Below are 19,788 nucleotides of genomic sequence, written 5' to 3' on the forward strand. Positions count from 1 at the left end.
AAGAAAGCTATACACACGTGACAATGTTTATTTTAGTAGACACCACTGTTACCACACTAAAAAAAGAATCGTGTAAAACCCAGTAAACCCTGAGATTATTACTCGTGACAATAAAACAAAATATATGGATATGAGAATGTGTACAATATAAATAAATTAACGATCTCTTACATATTTTCTAATTTCACTAAACATTTCATTGTTTCATGAACATTTTTATTAAACATGGACTTTTATGTTCATTAAAAATACTTTTAATGCTATTGTATGCTCATTTTTTAAATGTAAGCAACTCATTTAGACGTGCAAACTGGGTGCCGGTTGGGGTGAGAAGTTCGAGCTCGGCCAGATTCGGCTCGAAGTCGTTCATCTTCGGATGCGGCGCCGCGCGCGTTGTTACAAAAAATGTCGCGCACACCGCCAGGCGAAATTGGGTCTTGCGAACCCAACGCGCACGACCGCCCACACCGCAATGACGTCACTTTTGCCGCGCGCACCTTCGCGCTCGTGCGGACGCGTCGAGTATAAACCAGGCTTAAGGCTTGTTTGAGATGAGCAAAATCTGCGCAGAACCGATCACCGGTGATCACCGCGATATGCATGCTGGTTAGAAATGTGTCCGAGTACGGTCCGCCTTGCTCTGATGTCATGCTGACGTATGTCAAAAATCTCTCGCGATCGCAAGGCGCATGTGTCGGATTCTGCAGTCGGGCGCAGTTGCTCTCCACCAAGGGTGCAGGGATTTGTATTATTTTGAAGCACCCCCGGACGCCGCCATTGGCTAACGGAACCCCACCTGCTGTTAGCATCCCATTGACTCCCATTCATTTTGGCGTCACTTTGACAGCGAATAACTTCACATCTGAGGCGTTTAAAGACTCCATTTGTCCATTATTTATTTCTAAAGAAACACGAAAATGTATAAAAGGCTCCATTACCTTGTAGCTTACGTTATGGCCCTGTAGAAGCAGTTTTTGTAAAAGTAGGCTAACGATTGCGTCACAGCAACGCGACTCTCTGTCGCACAGTAGGAAATTACCGTATGGACAGGAAGAGAAGCTCGCAGGCAATCGGGAGGACGTCGAGGCAAAATGACAAAGTAATTAATCAGAACACCTACAAAAAGTTTCTCCTGCTCCAAGATCATGGACAGCTCCTACTCACGCTCTCCGTCTCTGCGAGTTTCGGAAGGTCATGATTCAGATTGATCTTGGCACAGCCACTAGAAGACAGACGGTTTGCTCACGTCACATCTACGTCGTCGAGCTCAGTTTGAGTCTGCGCAGTACGCTGGACCCCCAGGAAGTAAAAGTTTCTAATGGGCTTCACTTTGTCTCCGTTGAATCCAATGGGGTCGCTGTGTCCATTTCTTTTACTGTCTATGCTCTCCACTGACTGCGCTGATCAAAAGCATGATGGGAAACGACTTGCTGATGACACAGCTTAATGCTCATTGGTTTAAACAACTGTGATGTATTGTTCTCTTTTAAAATGTTTGATTTTAAAACTCTAATATCATGTTTTATGTGCATATGTTATGTGTGAATATTCCCAAACTATCTGACAGTGCGATCTCTTTGGGTTATGCAATTTAATTTTTATAAAAAAAATAAAAAAAAATAAAAACACATGTCTGTATTAAAGAAAAAATTATTGATAAACATGTATTTGGAATGGAATTAAATAACAAGTACTTTGGGTGTCTTGTTCATTTTATTTATTTTCATATAAAAGCAACAGAACTTGAATTGCATCCAGTTTATTAGCAACACTGTGCACGAGCGTGAATCCCGCGATATCCATCTTTGATCTCACAGGTGTCAGATCCACTGCGTGAAGAGAGAACTGTCCGGCTTGCCTGCGCTTTTTTCACTCCTCCCCTCACTGCAGCTGCCTACTCTCGGCTACATTTCAGGCGAGGCAAGGCGCATCTCAAACAAGCCTATTATTTGTCTCCACACTCTTATTTTTGTATAACAAAAAAATATCTTTACCAGATAGTTGAATCTTTAATTTTGTGCATTTAAATATCAGATATTCAACATCAATCCAAAACACTTGGGTAAATACACATTCAAAGAATACATGTTTTATTGATTCTTCTGTATTACAAAATTTGCATGTAGTTTCCATGTCTCTAAAAAATCTTGAGACTACTTGTCTCACTGGATAAATCAAGTGAATAATCTTATATGTCATTTCTTTAACTTTATTGGTCAGACCAACGCTATCTCACGACCAATTCGTACGAATTCGTACGAATGATAAAAAGTTGGCTAATTCGTACTAATTCGTACGACCTTACTCCTACGAATTTGTACGATTTGTCTAAACCCACGTGATGGGTAGGTTTAGGGGCGGGGTCAGGGGTAGGTCATTCGTGTGAATTCATATGAATTGGCCAATTCGTAAAATATGTACGATTTTGCAAAAAGGTCGTATGAATTCGTACGAATAAGCCACCTCGTAGAATTTGTACGTTTCGGGCTGGTCAGACCGTATTTACTGGGTAAGTCCCAGACCTCTTTCCATTCAATCTGATTATACATTGAGTTCCAAAAAGGTTTGCATTTAGGCAATAACGTAATTCTACATAATTCTCTAATATAAAAGTTATTACATTTTTTATCTATAATTTTCACGCCATCAATACTTAACTGATTAGTAGTATATATGGGGATAGCTTCGGAAGATACATTGCCTGATAAAAGTTGAATAAGGCCACTAGGAATGGCATCAAATACCACTGCAAACTCTTTAGCAGTTAATAGTTCAGGAATTCGCAGTAATTAAAAAGATGTCCATTATTCTTAAATAACTGTCTGACCAAAATTATACCATTATTGTACCAGTTTCTGAAAAATAAAGATTTATTTTTTAAATGTAATATATTTGTTGTTCCAAATCACAGATTTGTGTGGAGAAAAATTATGCTTAAAAATGAGCATCCATAATAGAAAAACCTGTTTATGAAAAGAAGAAAGCTTTATCGGAATCTTAATTACATCAAAATTACACCTCAAAAAAAATTCTAAGCCCCCCAGCTTATCAAAAATGAACTCAGGGATGATATTCCAAATTTTGCCTTTAGAGTTCAAGTAGTTCTTTATCCACTTGTTTTTAAATACGCAATTAACAGTATTAAAGTCAAGTACATTTAGACCACCATCCTCAATTGGATTGCATAAAACAGTTTTTTTTTAATAATGTGGTCTGTTCTTCCAAATTAAATTGAACAAAATAGTATCCACCTCTTTTATAATTGATTGTGGAACATCTAATGCAAGAGCTGTATACACCAAGCGTGACAATCCTTCAGTTTTTTATAATAATATTCTTCCTTTTAATGAAAGATCTCTCATTAACCATGAATTAAATTTTTGTTTAATTTTCCTAATAATTGGTGTAAAATTTTAATTATTTCTCTCTTTTTGGTCTTTACAGATCTTAATACCTAAATAATCTACTAACTCCTTTACTGGAATACCAAGAATGTTATTATGATTACATGTTTTCAAGAGGGAATAACACACATTTTTTAATGTTTAAACATAAACCAGATACAGAAGAGAAAATATTAAGGCACTCAATAGCTTTTTTAACTTCAGTTTCACTTTTAAAAAAAATAGCAGTGTCGTCCGCTAATTGAGAGCATTTTAACTCTTTCTCCAAAAGTCTAAAGCCGCGTTTCCACCGCAGGAACTTTCCCCAGGAACTAGGAACTTTGGGCTGGTACTCGATGTGTTTACACCGCAGGAACCAGGGTCTAAATGAAGTTCCGGGTAAATATTTCCCCCTCCGATAGTCCCTGCTCACGAGGTAGTACCAGAGCCCGTCTACGGAGAGCCTGTCCACTCCCTATTAAGCCCTATTGTACCGAATTTTGGTTGTAGTACCACCAGAGTTCCACTGGGGGCGCTCGCCATGAGTGCAAAATGAATGGGAGTCAATGGGGCTAGACGGCTAAATTTGTCTCCCTCACCCGATTGCCGTTGAGAAATCTCAGATCTGATTGTAGATTTTGCAAGTTCAACATGGGTTTTAGGTCGAAAGTTGAATGAACGAGTACTTATGTCGTTTTGATTTCTTACAGGTTGAGTTGTTGTTGCCCATAACACGCTAGCATTCTGCTAATGACGTCAGCATTCTGACGTCATTGACATTTTGAAAGACTTTTTTAAAGCAAATAAGTGACTCTAAAAAATCTAACACCCAGCAATGTGTAATTTCTTTGCATCTCCTTTCGAATACAACATTCAAATTACTAGACAAAAAATTATATCCTGAGAAAAGTGGATTTTGAGGGGTATACCGCCATTGACCTCCATTCATTCTGCACTCGTCCTGTGAGCGCCCTCATATGGAATCAGAGTGGAACTGCAACCAGTTCAGAAGCCGGAAGTGTAGTGAGAGTGAAACTTCTCGCCATATTAGACATTCTCTGGTAGTACTTTTTCAAAGTTCAGGAACTTTCAGGGGTGGGACTTGTGCGCTGCACAAGCTGATTGGTTGTGTTCACGCCGCATTTTGGTTGGATGACTCCACGCAGCATTTTCTTTATTTTTAACCTCCCTTTTAAAAAGTGGCTTCATGCAGTAAAGTTGTCTGTCTGCAAATATGGAATTTAATAAAAAAAACTGGGGGACTGGCGACGAGTTTCAGGCTTTATTATTTGGGTATTTGTGGAAGAGGAAACTTTCTGCGCGTTCGTCACAGCCATCTCACGGCCAATGTCCGCAATAGCTGATAACATACAATTTTATATCTAACGTTAGCATTACGAGCTCTGAACACGCTTTATCAGTGCTCGTCTCTTTTATGCCACAGCTTTTAATATTAAGTCATTATGTTTACACATTGTCATCTATTGCAAGGCAAACCATGTTACAAATTTACTATAACAGGATTGAAATAGCGCATTGAGGTGTAACAAACAACTATTTACAAGACTGTCACTATTTATGATTGATAGACGGGGTTCAGGCTTTTTTTAAAGAGTATTTACGCAAAAGGAAATTTTTGCGCGTTATTCCCAGTCATCTCACAACGTACCTTGTCTTAATTTTATACGCATACAAGCTTTCTGAACACGCTTTAGTATCAGTGCTCGTCTATTTTGTTATGTTAATTACCTCGTTAGTAAACCAATAACTGCAACACAGTTTGAATCTCCTCCAAACTTATAAATGTGGCGCTCAAAACTGATTACTGTCCGTCGCAGACTGGGAGGAGCAGTTGCGCGCAGTTTACCTTCCCGGTACTTTAGACCGCGGTGTAAACGCAGAAAGCAACCGGTCTGGGGCAAAAAAGGTTCCTGGGAAAAAGGTTCCTGGGACAAATTGTTCCGGGTAATTTCGGTGGAAAAGCGGCTTAATACCACAAAATGTATCTCTTTTAATATGTATGGCCATGGTTTGTGTTACAAGTAAGAAAAGAAACGGTGAAATGGGACAGCCTTGTCGTATACCTCTATTGATTTTAAACCTGGATGATGTTCCATATGATAACTTAACTGAGCTGTTACAGTCATTGTACAGTGTTTTGATAGCTTTTTTAAAGTATACTCCAAAACCAAAATAATTTAAGGTCTCCAACATAAAGTTATGATCGATAGTATCAAACGCTTTAAAGAAATCAACAAATAAAACAAAACTATTATCTGTAATAAATTCATTGTAGTCGATTAAATCCCAAATGAGCCTAATATTATTACAAATGTGACGACCTTTCATAAATCCTGATTGACATTCGTCAATTATGGGATCAAGGCAGTTCTTCAATCTTTCTGCAAATATTCGAGCAAACATTTTTGCATCATTATTGATTAGCGTAATGGGACGCCAATTCTCTAAAAATAATATATCCTTATTGGGCTTTGGTAATAAAGTTATCAATCCATGTCTCAGTGAATTGGGTAAATAACCTTGTTGTATAGCTTCTCTAAATACAGCTAACAAAAAAGGGGATAATTCATTTTGAAAATATGTATAAAATTCACTAATTAAACCATCATTCCCGGGTGACTTATTGTCTTTGAGTTTGTTAATACAATGAGATATTTCATTTAAAGAAATCTCTTGGTCGCACATTTCAATAGAAGACTCACTTATCTTTTGAATATCATCTTTAATAGAATCTAAGATTGACTGTGCATTACTCAATTTGTTATCATAAGAATACAATTTCTCATAAAGTTCAGCCACGTATCTTGATATTTCTTTAGAATTTTCTGTTAACTGTCAATTAATATTCAATTTGACCATAGATGCAAGTTCTACATTCCTTTTTTCCATATTAAAAAAGTATTTTGTATTTTTTCTCCTTCCTCTAACCATTTCTTTCTTGATCTTATGAACAGGGTTCGAATTACAAAGTGGCTTTTGGGGGAGCCCTATTTTCCGATCCTCCCTGACTGATTTTAACGCTTTTGGTGCATGTTCGGGCATTTAAAACAATAGTTTTACAGTAAACAGTACAGAACGTACTTGGTTACTTACGTAACCTCGGTTCCCTTACCTCGGAGATAAGGGAACGAGTACTGCGTTGCCTTGCCGTGCTATTTCTCTCACGTCAGGTGTTTTCGCTTCAGTCGATTAGATCTGTCATATGGCGAGTTTTCTCTGGATTTATACTCTTCTATTTGGCGCGCAGAGTCTGGCAGGTCGCCAAGCGCTCCTATTGGATCGCGTGCTTCTGCTTTCTCGCCATTGGTTTGTGCAGTTGCCTCAGCACAGCCCATCAGCGCGTTCGCGCGAGCTCTGATGCTCTCGCCTGTGCTGCTGCAATACGTTTTAAAATAAAGGCTTCAATATTCTCGAGAAAAGGAGTTTTCCCTTGTACAGAATGTACAAAAAATGTACAGAAAATCAAAATCTATATGCGACACAAAAAAATGGACAGTGTTTTAGAGCTCCCCCTAAATGTCTCAAAGTAGGCTTTCAGGGGAGCCCAGGTCCTTTTCAGGGGAGCCGAGCTCCCCTTAGCTCCCCCGTAATTCGAACCCTGCTTATGAAGGCACCCTTTGCTTTATATTCATATATTTTATCTAAATCTAACTGTAGTTGTAGTAATTTGTTTTTATTTTCTTGATCTATATTAAAATTTCCAGAAAGGCTTATAATTTCCTGTATAATTTTTTCTTCGTTTTCTCTTCTATGTTTGGCTATTTCCTTTCCTCTCCTCATGGCTAAAGTTCTAATCTTATACTTCATTAATTCCCAATTTACCCCAAATAAATTAGTTACATTTGCCTCCTTCCAAATATGATAACCTCTTTTGCTTTATCTCTAAATTGCACATCTGTCAATATATTCTGGTTTATTTTCCAGTATGTAAAAGTTTGAACCTCTTTGGATTTAGTTGTATTTAACAAGAGAAAAATAGCTTTGTGATCTGTAAGAACAGAAGGCTCTATAGAGACTTCATTAACACAATTCAATAGATTCCTTGAAATTAACCAATAGTCTATGCGTGACTGTTGAGAAAGTTTTTCCTTTACACCATGTAAATTGAATTTTGTATGGATACTTATGTCTCCATATATGAGTAAATAGCATACTGGTATCTATATACCAGTCAAGTCAAGTCCAAGTCAAGTCAAATCAAGTCCAGAGTAGAACATATACTATTCATTTCTGGAAGAACAGACCTGTTACTAGACGAGGTGGAAAACAATCCTTTTCAGAATCCCATATTGTATTGAAATCCCCTCCGAGTAATAATTTCTAAGTACTATATTGTTCCACTGTTTTTCCAATCTGGTCTTCAAAATTCAAAAATAAAGTTTTGTTTTGTGTGGTAAAATTACTTGCGTAAATATTCCCCAAAATAAAAAATTCAGCATTCTTTTCTATAACCAGTATCACCCATCGACCTGAATCATGCATTTTGTTTTGAATTATTTTCCCCTTAAATGTACCTTTTAATATTGCAACACCAGCTGATCGATTACTCCCATATGACATCCATAAATCATCCCCCCATTGGCTCTTCCAAAAATTATGATCTGACAAAGATGCGTGTGTTTCTTGAATATAATAAAAATCACATTTAAATTTCCTGCAAAACAAAAAAACTGCTTTCCTTTTCAGCAAATCTCGAATTCCCCTGACATTTAAAGATAAAACTGACAAAGATACCTGTATGCTATATTAGCAACTTAAATTTTAACAAATATGAAACAAAACATGTTCCTACACCTCAAAAGTAGAACTTACAACCCAAATTGACCTTAATAATACTTGAACTAAATCAAAACCTTTCGAAAACTATGCTGTGCAAGTGCAATATATTGTAGTATATAATAGTATATAATTCAGTTAACAAAGATCCATTCTGACCGTAAACTGAAAGAAATATTCTGTTGTAAATGTCACAAAATTCCATCCAGATTATGACTGCACTTGTAACCGTATACTAACACGTGCAGAATTGTGTCCATATGCAGTTCTTTATCAAGAATTATGCACATATAATCATATTCAAAACCTTAGGGAGGTATTTCCTTTCCATCAACGAAGGCTCTTAAGCCGACGAAGTAAGCCTTCTTCCCTGCCTGCCGAGCAGCCTCCACTTTTGGCCACAGTTGTCTGCGTAAGGCTTTGTCCATAGTCGTTAAATCTTCTCCGAACCGTAGCTCCTTGGACCTTTTTTTTTTTTTTTTTTTTTTTTTGTTTGTTTATAATGCTTTATTGACAACAACAGGTAGCATGTACAGTGCCATATCTTGTATAACAAAAATATTTTCCATGCCTCAACAAAAATAAATAAAAAATAAACTAGAACACACACACACAAAAAAAAAAAAAAAAAAAAAAAAAAGGATGAGAGGTTACATAAACATAATTTTACAAACAGATCTACATTATATATAACAGTTCCATAGGATATTACAATGTAATTTAAGTACAGAAAATATACTTTTCAGGTCAGCCCCATTCATTATACTTTATTTTTTTATGTTAAGTGAAAATGTTAAAGAAGGAGCATATATTAATCGTTTTAATTGCTTTACTATTTTTAGATTTAGACATTGCATCTATGTACATTTTAATCTCCTTTTCAAGCACCATAAAAAGAGGTTTGCCTTTTGTAAACTTGCATTTATGAATGTGAAATTTACATACAAATAAAATAAAATTTATAATAAAACCAGCGTCCTTTAAGGAGCGATCATTTATATAAAAACCCATAATCACATGTTTATAAGATAAAGAAAATGTTCTTAAAATATTATTAGCAATGAAACCCTCCACATTATTCCAAAAATACTGGGTAAATTGGCAATACCAAAACAAATGTGAAATTGTTTCAGTGGAGCATTCACAAAAAGAACATTTTAAATCAATATTAATTTTAAATTTTTGTAAGAATACCTTTGTAGGATAAACTCTATGAATTAATTTATATGAGATTTCTTTAACCTTATTTGTAAGGAGGAATTTTTGAGGTAATGACCAAACCTTAGTCCAATTTACATTATTAAAGAAACTGTTCCAGTAGAAAATAACATAAGGCGTAGAGATACTCTCTCTTAAAAATAAGGATCTAATTTTATAATTGTTAGGCTTTAACCCAGAGAAACATATAGTGCGGACAGAGGTATGTTCAGGTCTAGGAGGACAGACAGATAGTGTGGATGTATATACACTGCTTTTGAACAGCATAAGTATACCTGCAGGTATGGCCTTAGTAAGCACCTTGAATTCTTTTAATGTAATAGGTATTTTGTATCTTGAAATAAAGTCTGCAAACGAAAATAAATTCCCTTCATTATTAAATAGCTGATTCACTAACAACAATCCATTACTAAACCAATTATGAAAAAATAAAGACTTATTTCTATTCAAAATATTAGCATTATTCCAAATAAGAAAACTATGAGGGGAGAAATTGTGTTTATAGATAAGATTCCAGGTTGCAAGTACTTGTTGATAAAATTTAGAAAGTTTGACGGGTAGTTTTTCAATTTTATAATTACACACCAAAAGAAATTCTAAGCCACCCACATGAGAAAATATAAACCGAGGAATTATATTCCAAATAGATGAAGAGTTTTTAAGATATTGTCTTATCCAATTTATTTTAAAGTTACTGTTTAGAGAGCTAAAATCAATAAAATTCAACCCACCTTTATCATATGTATTCAGTATTACTGATTTTTTAATATAGTGTATTTTCTTTTTCCACAGGAATTTTGTCAACATACTGTCAATTAGTTTACATGTGTGTTTGTCAACAGAGATGGATTGAGCGGCATACGATAAACGAGAAATGCCCTCTGCTTTAGTAAGCAGAACTCTACCTTTGAGTGATAAATCTCTTTGCAACCAATGGTTCAATACCTTGCGTGTCTTTTCAATAATTGGAAGAAAATTGGAAGGGCATCTAATTTTATCATCTTTGATTATTTTAACTCCCAAATAAGTAACACTCTCTCTCACAGGAATATTACAAATTGACGATTCCAAACAATGACCAACTGGGAGTAACTCACATTTGTTAATGTTAAGGCGAAGGCCAGAGGCTTTGGAAAAGGGCTCAAGAGTCTCTAATGCTACCGCAACCTGAGAGGCATCCTTCAAAAACAGAACAGTGTCATCAGCTAATTGACTTATTACCACTTCAGTGTCATCAACAGTTATTCCTTTTAAAGGGCTTTCTCTGATATGCAAATTTAGAAGTTCGGTAGCTATCAGAAACAGATAAGGGGAGATTGGACATCCCTGCCTGACTCCCCGATTCAGGGTAAATCTAGGAGAGGTTCCACTGCTGAGTTTGATAGAGCTATTGCAATTTGTATAGAGCATTTTAATAGATCTACAAAAGAAGTCACCAAATCCCACCTTACAAAGAGTCTGGAACAAAAATTCATGCTCCAGGGAATCAAAAGCTTTATAATAGTCTAAGAAGAGAATAAGAGTATCATTAGAGAGAAATTCAGAGTAATCTAGAATGTCTAAAACCAGACGTATATTATTAAAGATGTGCCTTTTTTGTAGAAAGCCAGATTGACATTCATCAATTAAACTATTCAAGATACGTTTTAATCTTTTAGATAAAACCAAAGCAATAATTTTATAATCGTTATTTAGCAACGTAATTGGCCGCCAATTATCAATTAACAAAGGATCTTTGTTTGGTTTTGAAATTAAAGTTATAAGTCCTTGACACAAAGTTGGAGGAAGCAGGGCTCTTTCTATACTCTCTTTGAAAACTTCGAGCAAAAAAGGGGATAAAAGTTTGCTAAAAGCTTTATAGAACTCAGCCGTCAACCCATCTGTTCCCGGAGACTTATTATTTTTCAAAGAATTAATTGCATCAATAATTTCTTGTAAACTAAGAGGGGCTTCACATATATTGGACTCTTCATTATTAATCTGCTTCATATTATGTAAGGACTCTAAAAACTCAGATGTAGATTGTTGACAAAAATTCGAAGCATACAAATTACTAAAATTCAGAACAAAAATTTGCAATAATCTTAGGGTCCTCCACAATATTATCTTTAATCCTCAATTTTTCAATATGATTATTTCTAGCTTGTTGCCTCTCAAGTCTAAAAAAATAAGCAGAGCTCTTTTCGCCCTCTTCAAGCCACTTCCTGCGCGACCTAACAAACGCTCCTTCAGCCTTTTGTCTGTAAATCTCTTCTAGTTTGAGCTTCTGTTCAATAAGTTCTGCTTTATCAAATTCTGATAGTTCTTCTACTCTTTTGGATAATAAAGTAGATATTTTAAATAAAATGTTATCCTCTTCAGCTTTCCTCTTTTTTGCAAACTCACTGCAGTACCTCCTAAAAAAAATTCCTACTTCAAATTTGAAAAGTTCCCAATTGCTACAATATTTTTTTTCAATTTTTGCTTTATTCCAATAAGTCAAAATCATTTTTTCTATGGCAGTGATTACTTCTTTATGTTGAAGTACTGTTTTATTTAATTTCCAGTATCCAGACTTTTTAATTGAATTTACAGAAGAACTAAAGGGGATACTTATTGAAATAGCCTTGTGATCCGAGAATGGAGATGGTAATATATCAGTAACAATATTAACTATATCCTTAGATGTAAGCCAATAATCAATCCTGGACTGACTAGATAAAGAATTATTACTCCAAGTAAAGCATTGTTGTGATGGGTGAGATTTTCTCCATGTATCAATTAAGGAAAATTTCTCCATAAATGTAATTACATAATCTGGACTTGTATTTCCAGCCTGAGGAGGCCACCTATCTAATCTGCTGTCCAAGACGACATTGAAATCACCTCCAAAGATCAGATAAGAATTAGGATATTTGGCTAACATACGAGTCACCCGATCACCTAATCTGTCAAAAAAGGCATCATTTTCTTTTTGTAGATTGAAACCATATACATTAAGAACAATACAGGTTGAATTTAAAATTTCAAGGACAAGTAAAATGTAATGGCCAGACGTATCACACTCAGAGCTTATTATTTTCCCTTTAAAGCGATTTTTCAAGATACAAACCCCAGCAGAGTGAGTAGTTCCGTGAGCTAACCATAAATCTAGTCCCCATTGTGACCTCCAAAAATGTACATCTTGACTATCCGAATGGCACTCTTGCAAAAAACAAAAATCTGTATTAAAGCGCTTCAAATACAAAAAAATGGCTTTCCTCTTAACAATGTTACGTAACCCTCTACAATTAAGAGAAACAATAGATAACGACATAAACCAAAACTCTATAGAAAATACACAGATAAACCCAGAAGATTCCTATAAAAACAATTATAGCAAATCTTAGACGGTTGCAACAGGTGTATACCAGGATGAGAACAGCAATCCCTTTTTAATGCAAAGAATGTTTTTTTTTTTTTTTTTTTTTTTTTTTAAATTGCCTCTTTTTGTGTACAAATCAAAATATTTTAACTGGAGTTTCAGTCTCAATCAAGTTTTTAACCAGTATAAGGAGAAGAGTATCTCCCTATTTAAAGAAGAGAAGAAAAAAATAATAATTTTGTATTATTGCCTCATTAATAAAATTACAAAATAAAACACTTGATCTGGAGTCTCAGTCTCACTCGAGACTTTAAACAGAAAGAAGGAGAGTACTTTTGCACTGAAAGAGGCTATAAACATGTTTTTTCTTCCAGTTTCATTCACCTTAGTCTAATCACAGCATCCCTCGTAGTTTAAGTGGGTGGATGAATCTCAACGCCGTCAACAAAAGCACGGCCACCGACAAAGAAAGCTCTCTTGTTTTCCTTACGTGCTTTTTCGACAGCAGGCCATAATTTCATCCTCTTTTCTCTGTCGGCAGGAGACAAATCCTCAGAGATCCTCAGGTGGTTGTTCTTCAGAAAGTCTGCATCTTTGGCAGCACGCCAGACAGCATCCCTGAAAAAACGTGATGTGAACTGAAATATAATACTTCTCGGAGTGCTGCTTCCAGGTTTGATACGACCGAGGCGATGTGCAACATCCACGACGTCCGGCAGTTTATCTTTATGCTGCGGCAAGAGAAACTGGCATATTTTAATGACCTCATGACGAACATCTTCTCCATTTTTCTCTTGAATCCCTTGAATTCTTAGATTCCATCTGCGGGAATAGCCTTCCAACAACGTTAGACGTCTTTCATGCTCCTCGGCACACTTTTCAGCTTGTTTCAGTCGAGGTTTCATGGCATTGACGTCTGCGCAGATAAACTCAATCGTTTCCTTTAACTCGGTGATTTGTTTTGTGTTGCCACTGACTTCAGTTTTCATTTCATTTATTACCTGTGAATTTCTTTCCACCAACTTCTCTAGAGTGTCCGACCTATCCTTCACCAGCCGAGAAAGGTCCGAGATCTGCGAGAGGATGACTGAAGTATCTTTATCCACAATTTTGCATTGTTTGGGGGCTGGCGATTTACAGGGAGTTTCGGGGAGACATGGAAATTCCTCCTCCACCAGCATAAATTCTTCTGGGTCATTACCCTGTTTAAAATAGTCGTGCAAGTTGTCATCAATCAAGTCGCTAGAGGAGACTTTAATCGCACTTTCGGTCGCCTGCAAACTGCTGCTATTTTTACTAGCCATGTTAGCATGTACAGTTGGTTCGGACTTTCCAGCCTTCTTTCCAGAACTTTTCCTTTTCTCTGAGCCCCCCATTGTGGTCTTTGGTGAATCACTATAATATCAGTTTGAGTTAACTTTCAAAATTTTCTTTGCAGTAACCATAGGCGTAATTTGCGGGTGGGACGGGTGGGACATGTCCCCACCACTTTTTGCTAAGGTCGATATTGTCCCCACCACTTTTGAAACATCTCGCGGCACGAATGTACCAATACAAATAAATAAAAGATCTCCAGTTAACTAGCAGAGCATTCATTTAGTTCGTTTGTAAGAGGCGATCTAGCACTGAAATGTGTTGTTTTTGAAATCAAGTGATCAAAGTGCTCGTTGTCGCTGCGAGCAGATACAGATATACAGACACAGGCATGGATACTGTGTTCTCTTGTGGCTCGCGCACAGTCATCACTCGGACGCGTGCTTCAATCCGTTGTGGAGACTCTCTATTCGTTCCGGTGAAATTACAAAACAAAATGCATATAAACGTATGATTGCCTGATATACAACCACTGATAAACATAATGGGTTTTAATGAGAAAAAAAATATATATATACGAGTGCGGATTAGAACCCACAACCTCTTACACGCTTGGCAATAGTTCTACCACTGGACCATTTCAGCAAACACAATTTTTTAAAGGATTTACTAATACCAACATATATCAAACCTCATTAAACGACAAATTAAACCCATGTACTATTTCAATCGATTGATGGACATGTTATTGTACATACATCGATTTATGATTTAGCATTCATACCCCCCCACCCGTAAAAAAAAAAAAAAAAAGTCCCACCCACTTTTTAAAACAAAGTTACGCCACTGGCAGTAACGTTATGAAGGTCCGTTTAAGTGATTAGGATTGCGAGCTCATCGAAACGCGTGCGTTCAAGGAGCCATCTTGAAAGTCCCCCCGCTCCTTGGACCTTAGGTGCTGGTTTTCGCCGCTTTCCAAAGCATATCTCGTAAGGATCTGGACACAAACTGGATGATGACGGTTTTCTTTAAAGCGTCAATGCTCACCGTAATTGCCCTTAAGAGCTCGTCTAATCCGTTGATCAGATTCAGTAGCGGGTTTTGGCACGGGCGAACCGGGCAACCGCCCGGGGCGGCATTTTTGGGGGGGGCGGCACCGCCGGCATGAGCAGAAAAAAATAAAAATCTGCGCCGCAAAGCGCCGTACTACGCTATTATCTATCATTTCACTGTGTGGGGAATTGGCAAATTTGCGCCCCCTGCAGCTGCAGACGCCCCTGCTTGCTGAGAAGATGCCGTACACAGAAGCTGTTTGTTTGAGAAGGGGAAAGGGGAGGGGGCGCGAAGGCGCGGGCTCGGATGACAGTTCACCTCTGGGTCTCTTCCAAATGGAACGGACAGGGGGGGGGGGGGGGGGGGTCCATATAGTTATCGAAGTCAGTCACACCTCGACTTTCTTCCAAATAACGCACATTTCATTCATAATATTATGAATACAGGCCTCTATATTTCCTGCACATTTTTGTTTTTCTGAATGGTCTGAATGGCTAATAAAAATAGGTAATCCAAAACGATTACTTGGTCACCACCACCAAGGTGAATTGGTTTAGTCTTGACTTCTGGTCGTGACTCGTGAGTGACAGTTGGTATGGGGGGATCAGGGGAAATGTTGATTGTCGATGTCGAGTGCCAAATAAGAGATGGACAAGAAAGGTCAAAGCCATCAGGCAGGGCCGTCGCTAGTGGGGTGAAAGGTGGTGACAATTATAGGGGCCCCCACTGCCCAGGGGGCCCCGCAAAATCCAGCAGTTATACTATATAGGCCCCTGTTGTATGAATAATTCTAATATTTATATTAGTTGTATTCCTGACATTTAAATGAAAACCACAAAAGCATGCAATTTGGTTAAATATTTTTTCCAAATATTCTCTTACCTCCCTATAAATGGTTTAGTCCGATCTAAAGTATTTATTAATTATTCAGTCAGTGACAAACATCAGATAGACCCAATAAAAGTGTAAGTCCCACCCCAGCTCGTGAACAGAACCAATCACAGATGAGGCGGCAATGCCTGATGTTAACGATGAACTTGGTGGAAGAGCAGGAGACTGACTGACAAAATGTCGCAGAAAAGAAATCATAAATCAGGGTACCAGAAACACCATGAACAGAATGAGAGGGAGGCCGGGAGAGTTGTTGTATCCCAGTCGATCAAGACGTCCTTAAAGACAGGTTGTATTGTTATTTCGCTGTGAATAAGAAAACTACCGTCCACAGCCTGCCGGGTCCTGTCACTCTTCATTATCGGTGCGCACCACAGTCGACCGAATGATTACGTGTTCAAAATTCCTGTCTTTTTACACTATTGTAAATAGAGTTAAAAAATTGACACGAGTCGCGACGCATTGCATTATGCACCTAACCTGCTGGCTGATGATGTATTTATTACATCAATAAAACACGAATACACACTACACTTGAATTAATAAATTTTAGCTTTATTTAATAATATTTCTTTATTAAAATTTAAGACAATAAATGACTTTATTTTTAAAATTTGACTGCATTCTTGTCAATTTATAAATGTTTACTTTTTGATTTATGAATTATAACAGACGTTTCCTGTCACGCCCCTGGGCTGATCTGTCCGTTCTTCCTGGTCTCTGTTGTGGTTTTGTGTTTGTTTGGAGCATGTGGGTCTGTTTTGACAGTTCACCATGTGCTTCTCTGTCATTTGCTGTGTCTCTCCCCGCCCCCTTGTTATCCCATTCATTACCTCGTTATTGTTTCACTCCCCTCACCTGATCATGTATCAATTTATTCCTTCTGTCTCCTATTTAGTCCCCTTGTGTGTGTTGTCTTGTGCCAGATCGTTGTTTGAGCTATGTGTGATTATTGCTCCAGTTGCCTTGTCTTGTGTTCCTCTGTGTCGTGTTGGACCTTTTGCTAGCCTTTTGTTTCATTTTTTATTTTTATTTTTCTCTACCTCCTCCTGACCTTCCCAGGAGGTTCAGCTGCATTCAGACCTGGCCTTGCTCTCAGTCTCTGCTTGTGGATCGTCTCTTTCACTGCCCTCCTTCACATACTACCCGAGAGTCACCATTCTCCTGCCGCTTCAGACCGTCGCTGCGCTACACCGCCTGGTTCTGGTTCTTCAGACGTTATGTCGATCTACTGAGGACACTACCCTGGGACTCCCTCTAAATTTGTTAAGCCTATATTGAGTTCCTGTCAGGGTCATTCACAGACATTTGTGTTTCACTTTTTGAAGAAGAATAAACCTTTTGTTGCCTGCAGTTTGAGTCTGTGTCCTAACCTAACAGAACGATCTGGCCAGTATGGACTCAGCGGGCACAGATCCCCTCAGATCAGCGGTCACTCAGCAGGGCATCCTCTTGGGCCAGCATGCCTCCCAGCTATCAACCACATCTCAGGAAGTCGGGTACTTAAACTCCCAGTTGTCAGAACTAAGCACCCAACTCCAGGAACTACGCAGGGAGACTTCAGCTAACCGAACTGATGCCACTGCCGGTTTATCTGCTCTCCGTCAAGAGCAGGAACCTCATGCTAATAACCTGCCACCCTATGATGGTAACCCTAACTCCTGTCGAGCGTTTTTGTCACAATGCTCTCTGGTTTTCACCCTTCAGCCTCGTCGGTACGCTGCGGAACAGACCAAGGTTGCGTACGTCCTAACTCTGCTGACAGGAAAGGCCCGTGACTGGGGTACATCTGTGTGGGAGGCCCGAGCTCCCTTTTGCACTTCCTTTGAGGAGTTCCGTCAGGAGATGGTCAAGCTGTTCGACCGGTCAGTTCAGGGTGAGGAGGCAGCGGCTCAGCTGGTACGGCTATGACAAGGAGGTCGGTCAGTAACAGAGTTTGCAATAGAATTCAAGACGTTAGCAACTTCCTGTGGCTGGGATGATGGACCGTGCAGAGCTATGTTCCGGGCTGGATTGGTTGAGGAGATCCAAGATGAGATTGCCACCCATGAGCTTCCAAGTGGCTTTGATGAGCTGGTTAATTTGGCACTTCGTGTGGAGAGTCGCCTTCACCTCCGGCGCCAGCATCGGGCTGAGCGCTCTCCCTGGAGGTTGGGAGAGCTTACTAGCAACACCACTTCGGTTTCGCCCTTGCCTAGTCCGGATGATCCCGAACCCATGCAGCTGGGACGCCTGCATCTCACTCCCCAGCAGAAACAAGAACGATTTGCCCGGGGCCTATGCCTTTACTGTGGGAAGGCTGGACACTTCGCCAATAAGTGTCCGCTAAAAGCCAGGGCCCATCAGTAGCAAGGGGGATCCTGGTGGGCGCTTCTTCCGTTATTTCCTCCCCTTCTTCCCGCACCCTTCTTCCTGTGATGGTCCAGTTCGGGGGGTCTAATTACACTTGCTCGGCTTTGGTGGACTCTGGGGCCGGTGGTAATTTCCTGGACAGTGGTATGGCGGAGCGGTGGGGTATTCCGGCCACTCCTCTTCCTAGCCCCATCTCCGTTCGGTCCCTTGACGATTCCCCGATCACTATCATCACTCACGTCACTCCCCCTGTAAGTCTTGTCGTCTCAGGCAATCACTGTGAGATCACCGAGCTGTACCTACTGAGTTCCCCGAGTGCCCCTGTGGTCCTGGGGCACCCGTGGCTGGTGCAGCACGGCCCTCACGTGGATTGGGCCAGGAATTCTGTCTTGTCATGGAACCAGTCTTGTCTTGTATGTGTGCTGCCCCTTCTCCTGGCTCTGTGTTTCCTGTTTTGCAGGTGGATGCGGCTGGTTTCGACCGGTTTTCAGCAAGTCCCGAGCCATGTCCTTGCCTCCCCACCGGCCATATGATTGTGCCATCAATCTCCTCCCAGGCACTTCTCCGCCGAGGGGTCACCTATATTCCCTGACCGGTCCAGAAAGAGAGGCTATGGACAAGTATATTCGAGAATCTCTAGATGCCGGCCTCATCCGCCCCTCCTCGTCTCCGGCTGGTGCAGGGTTCTTCTTCGTAAAGAAGGATGGCTCCTTGCGTCCTTGTATTGATTACAGAGGTCTGAATGACATTACTGTCAAGAACAGGTATCCCCTACCCTTAAAGGAGTCATAACCTAGTATTACATTGGATACCTACTGCTGTATTATAGTCTTTCAGGCCCTTCTAAAAAAGAAAAGTGGAAAAAAAATAAACACAGACCTACTTTTACCCTTATTTCTGAAGGCATTATTGTCTCGCGAGATCAATGCGATGTTTTGGCTGTCGTGGACGCTCTATATGGCTCTGCACGCCAGTTGAAAGGGTTGTTGGGACAGCGTCATTAAAAATGAATTTCATCCACTGGTCCCTGATAGTTTTGTCCGATTTTGGGAGATAAAACACATTTACATGTTTTTTATGGCAATCAACCAAGTCCGGTGTGCACTCGGTTTCTCCATCTTTCTCGACTGAACTGACTATGAGGGGGAGAGGGGAAGGGGGGGCTTCCTGCTGCGGTGTCCATATATGGTATATCCTACTACCTCATGACGTCAAGAGGGAGCTGAAATCAAAATCTCGTATTTGAGTGCGCGTGCACGCGCGCTGGTTTATTTACCCTGAGGTAAACAAACGCTTCACTTTTAAATATCGGCTTCCCGGCCAGTGTATAATCGTTAGTCGATCATAACATACATTGATTCTCGTGGAAAAGTGAAAATTGCAGGTTATGACTCCTTTAATGTCATCTGCCTTTGAACTCTTGCAGGGAGCCAAGGT

This window comes from Rutilus rutilus (assembly GCF_951802725.1).
Source record: "Rutilus rutilus genome assembly, chromosome: 10".
NCBI classification, from domain to species: domain Eukaryota; kingdom Metazoa; phylum Chordata; class Actinopteri; order Cypriniformes; family Leuciscidae; genus Rutilus; species Rutilus rutilus.